The sequence below is a fragment of the Camellia sinensis genome, chromosome 1 (assembly GCF_055761805.1).
Source record: "Camellia sinensis isolate YWXY chromosome 1, ASM5576180v1, whole genome shotgun sequence".
Classification (NCBI taxonomy): domain Eukaryota; kingdom Viridiplantae; phylum Streptophyta; class Magnoliopsida; order Ericales; family Theaceae; genus Camellia; species Camellia sinensis.
In genome coordinates, this window is record NC_138961.1 from 40,887,201 (window position 1) to 40,892,971 (window position 5,771).

Below are 5,771 nucleotides of genomic sequence, written 5' to 3' on the forward strand. Positions count from 1 at the left end.
GTGACCTTTTTGGTGCGTTAACCTTGGGACTATTGGCTTGCATTTTGACATGAGAGTTTGCCCATCATTTTGAGCACTTTTGGTGCTGTTTAGAGGTGAATTAAGGCCTGCACCTTTATCACTTTAAGGCCCTCTTGCATGCTTGTCCCATGTTTGCTACATAATTGTTTCATAAATGTGTAGTCCCATGCTAACTTTATGGCAATTTGGTCCATGTTTGCATCATATTTACACCTTGCATGTTTAGCATCGCATATTTGTCATGGTAGTTACATAACATTTGCTATGCCTTGCATATTGATATCATGTTGCATTTTGGGCCATGTTTGCATAACATGCATTGCATTACTTGGTTTGGGGTGTCAAACCAAGTGTGGAGATCAAGGGACATTCATACTTCAAGTGATGCAATGTGCCTTGATTCTCGGTCACCGAGGCCTTTGACTCCAGCTTGATAAGGCTTTGGATCCCATTTTGTTTGTTGCATGCATCTTTACATCAAGTGGCAAATTTGATCCTTTGAGCTATCATGCACCATTGATGGCTCAAGGATCGAGGGACATGCTTCCTTGAGTTCAAAGCATGATAGGAAGTATGACCATGCTCACATATGCCTGAAAACCCCATGCCATGCACTGTCTGTTCTGTGTTTGCTGTCAAAACTGTCCCTGCAGGAAGTTTCTGCCGACCGGCAGAATTCAGTGCCGGCCGGCAATATATTAAGTGCCGATTGCCAATTCAACAGCCGATGGAAATTCTGGAGTGCCGATGGGAATTCTGTCCGGCCGGTGGTGCTCTGCAGTGTGTAAGGAACCTGCTCCAGGACTTGGGCAATTTTCGGAGAGATAAGGCAGTACAAACAGAAGTGGCAGGGGTACGGTACGGGTTTTTCGGGCGAGACGGTTTCGAGCATGCATCATCTACGCACCCCGAGGCAGAAGCTGTGGCCACCCTCTTCTTTCTTTTGCATCCTTTCTTTTAATTAATTAGAAATTCTGTAATAATTTTATTTGTTTATTATTTGGGACTGTAATATTTATTTCGATCCTTCGAGTGAGGGAAAATCTGTAATAAGTGTGCGTGAGTGTGTGTATGTCTTCCAACCTCACGTCTTTCTTCCCTTTTATTTACCTGCTTATGATGGTAGATTAGGGCACGTTTAATTTAGCATACCTTATGCTATGCATGTGTGCATTCATGCATTTGTATTGCATGCATTAGGCTCGGTGCATCACGCTAACTGCATTTGAATTTTAAATTCAAGCTTGAATACGTGATAGTTGATCGCATTTCACATGCCATGTTTAGGGTTAGCCGAGCCTATCTAGATTGCATTTTTGCATGCGACGCATTAGCCATTCTTAACATGAACTAGGACATGCATGTTTGCTAACTAGTTTACTGTTTTGGCACGGAGTACGATGTAAGTATTTATGTTTTAGCATCCCGCATGCGTGTGAGTGTTGCCATGACAGTATGCTTGCCATGCGGCTAAATGCTTATGTGTTAAACTGCTTGAATGCCTGTGGGTGAAGGTTGGATTGCTTGAGTTGGGAAAACTCGTTGAAATCCGTATTTTAGCCTACTTGCGAGTAGCAAATTCCAAAGCGCTTTTTAAAACAAACGGATATGCAATGCTTATTTCCAAATTAGGCAATCTAGTATATACTTGTTTGCTGCACGCACAACATAGTAATTCTAGGCTAATAATTGGTTTAAGAACGCATAAGGTTTTCAAAATCGGATATCATGGTTAGTAGAGGCCGGTCTTCGGACCGGGCGAAAGGGGGTGCTCATAGCTGACCTTCCGAGCCGAGACAACTCCGGTGATGACGGACATGTGGCCTTCGGCACCGAGTCAGGGTTTCCTAGATTTCCCCATAAAAAATATTTAGGTGGCGACTCTGTATCTGGCAAAGCAGTCCATGTTTGGCACTACTTTTTCACAAATCTGTTTCTCAAAACGATTTGCCAGATTTGGACTCTTTGGTTCAGATTTAGAACCGTGACACAAATCGAGAGTCCGAACTGTAGTAACCCCAGATGAACGGAACGGGACTCACCCTCCCGGGAGCATTTGGGCGCGCCTACAACTATGTGGATGATATGATCATCACTAGCTCTGACTCTCCTGCTATCTCTGAGATCAAACAACATCTCTTTCGCACCTTCGAAATAAAGGATCTGGGTCCATTGTAGTGTTTTCTTGGTATTGAGGTTGCCTTTTCTCCAAAGGGCTATTTTCTGTCTTAGGCCAAGTATGCTAATGGGGTTATTCACCGTGCCAGTCTTATTGATACTAAGGTTTCTGATATACCTATTGAGCTTAATGTGAAGCTCAACTCTACTGATGGTGTCCCTCTAGATGATCTCACGGTCTATCGCGAGCTGGAGGGTTGTTTAGTTTATTTGACTGTCACTCGTCCTGATCTTGCTTATGTTGTTCATGTGGTTAGACAGTTTGCTTCTGCTCCTCGCTTTACCCATTGAGTTGCTTTGGTTCGCATTCTTCACTATCTCCGGGGTGCCATCTTTCAGAGCTTGCTGTTGTCATCTACTTCCTCTTTAGACTTGGTGGCCTATGATGATTCTAATTGGGCCAGTGATGTTACTGATCGCAAGTCCACCTCTGGTTTCTGTATGTTTATTGGCAATTCCTTGATCTCTTGGAAAAGCTAGAAACAAACTGTTGTTGCTCACTCTACTATCGAAGCTGAGTACGGTGCTATGGCTCATGCTACTGCTAAGCTTGTTTGGCGTCGTTGTCTTCTCTCTGATTTGGGTGTACCTTAGTCTTCTCCGACCTCCCTCTATTGTGACAACCGCAATACTATTCAGATTGCTTATAATATTGTCTTCCATGAACGGACGAAACACATTGAGATTGATTGTAACTTTGTCCGACAACATATGCAGTCTAGCTCTATCTCGCTTCCTTTTGTCTCCTTGGCTTTGCAACTTGTGGACTTCTTCACCAAGACTCACATTACTGCTCGGTTTCAGTTTTTGCTAAAACACCTTGAGTTTGAGCGGAGGTGTGAGAATATATATTGTATGTATGGTATATTAGAAATTAGGCAATTTCCTTGCTTGTGTATATTAGGAATTAGGCAATTTCCTTTTCCTTGTATTTCTTTTTTCTGTCATAGATTAGGGCTATATAACTGATGCACTCTTTGTAAACATACTACAATTGAATATACAGCTTCATTCAGAAAACTTATAGAAATTTTTCCAACAAGTTCATTTTCACCCACTAAGAAGAATGCCATATTCGTGGCATTTGAAATGGATACAGGAATAGAACTAGTAAATTGGTTTCTACGCATGCTGAGGTATTCAAGATTTGGGAGAGAGATGCCAAAGTGTAAGGGAAGACTCCCTTCAATTTGGTTAGTTCCCACGTCGATGGCCACAATTGATGAATGATTGAAAAGTGAAAGAGGAATTGTACCTGATGTGCTATTTTCATTTACTACAATATAAATTAGGCTTGTCAACTGACATAGAGCATCAAGGATGCTCCCTGCCTATTTTTTCTGGCCACAAGTTGTTGAAGAGATGAAAAATTTCCAAGAAAAGGAGGGTAGTCCTATGAGATTGTTGGAACTGATGTCAATGATTTCGATCGCCAAGCTCTAAAGGAATTCTTCCCACTAGCATGTTTGTTATAGATGTTGAAAATAATGAGTTCAGAACAACGAGATAAGGTGGCAGGAATGTTGCCGATGATGGAATTGTTATGTAGGCGTAATACTTGCAATCTTCTCAAATGGCCGAGTTCAGGAGGAATTGCACCGCTGAAGCTATTTGTTTGTAGTTGTAGTGCTCTAAGAAAGCTTAGATTTCCAATGTGAGGTGATACGGTTCCTGCCAATTTTTGGGGCCCTACGTCCAATTTCGTGACCCTCTGGTGACGACGACCACATGTTACGCCATGCCAATGGTAGAAGTGAGTTGTTGCATTCCAGAAGCTCAAAACTTGGAGAGGATATTCGATTACTCTGGTCGAACGTTGCAAACGAGCCGAGCCGAGCTCAAGGTGTTTGCAGCCCTAACGTTAAAGCCGAGCCGAGCTCGGCTCGAGCTCGAACGACAAAAAAAATTAACGAACCGAGTTCGAATGAGGTCTTATTGAGCCGAGCTCGAGCTTGTTCATGAACGACTCTGTTCATTTGCAGCCCTAATGTTAACTGATAAGGGCTAGATTCTCCTAAACATAATAGCATAACATATAGTAGGTTGGGTAGACTATTCCAAAACCACCAAATAACGTAAGCAGCTGTGATAGGACCCAGGATACCTTCACCCCACACACAATTGAGAGAGAGAGAGAGAGAGAGGAGAGGAGAGAGAGGGGAGGAAAAAAATAAAATAAATAATGGTGATAAATCAATTGAAGATTATAAAAGTCACAAATTTTGAGGATCCAAGTACCTGGATTGGGTTAAACCAGGCCGACAACCGGCTACCCCGGGGCCTGGGCCTACGGAGGTCGTGATGCCCCCACAAAACCTCCTTTTTCCAGTTCCAAAAAAAAAAAAAAAATACCATTCTAACGCAAGTCTTATTTAAAGTTGTTGAAATGGGTCCCATCACGTGAACTGATAGGGGCTAGATTCTCCTACACATAATAGCACATAGCCTTCGTTGTGATGGGAATAAGTTTTTCAGTTTTTTTGATTTTTTAGTTATTTTAGTTTAGGATTAAAAAATTTCGTTTAGAATGAGTTTTTTAATTTTTTTAACTTTTGTATAAGAGAAAAAATAAAATGATTGTAGTTTGAATGTGACATTTTATCTTAATAGGCTAAAAACTTTTTTTTTTTTTTTTTTTTTTGTATCTAAAATAATTCCAACCAACCCAAACTTTCATGCCAAACGAACCCTAGGGATAGAACTATGAGCTCTAATAATGTGGCAAGTTAAAAAAATAAAAATAAAATACAGACACACACATCACATCACATCACAGATGAGACCCACCTGTTTAAAGCTCCTTTAGAGCTCTTATTTTAGAGCTACCAAACATTTTTTAAAACAATTTTAGGGAAACTTACTTAAAACATAAATTAATTTTTGTGATTTTAAAAATTATTTAAGATTTCTAATTTTATAATAAATAGTCTATTTTATTAATAAATTATCAAGTTAATCAACAATTTTTAATGATATTAAAAATTTATTTCAATTAATAATTTAAGTAATTTTATTATTATATAAGAGAGCATTTAGAAATTTTATATTTTCAGTTAATTCTGTTAAACAAAAAATTTCTGACAATAGGGTATTTATAATTTTCCGAACCACAATGGGCAATTCATATTTTAAACAAACCTCAATAGGGGCATTTATAATTTGTCCTAAATTTTGTTTTTAGCGCCTTTGGAAACTTAGCTATTTTAGTTAGTTTTTTTTTTTTAAACTATTTTATGAAATGAAAAAAAGTTATGTTTGGGATGATTTGTGAATTTTTTTTATAATTGAATAGATAATTATAAGAGAAAAAATGATTGATTGATGTGTAAGATGTGACATTTTGTCTTAGAACAATACTACATCCTTCTAATTTTATCCCCCAATTCCATCCTAATGACATGACTAAGACCCATATGAAGCGGTCTCACACTCCTCTCTTATCATCTTTAGTCGCCTCTAATTTCACATCATTGATGGTGAAATTAGAGAGTCAAAATTAGGGGATGAATCATTTTTCTTTGTCTTATTCACTATTGTAACATTTTTTTTGTATTTATTCGCTATTTTAGCCA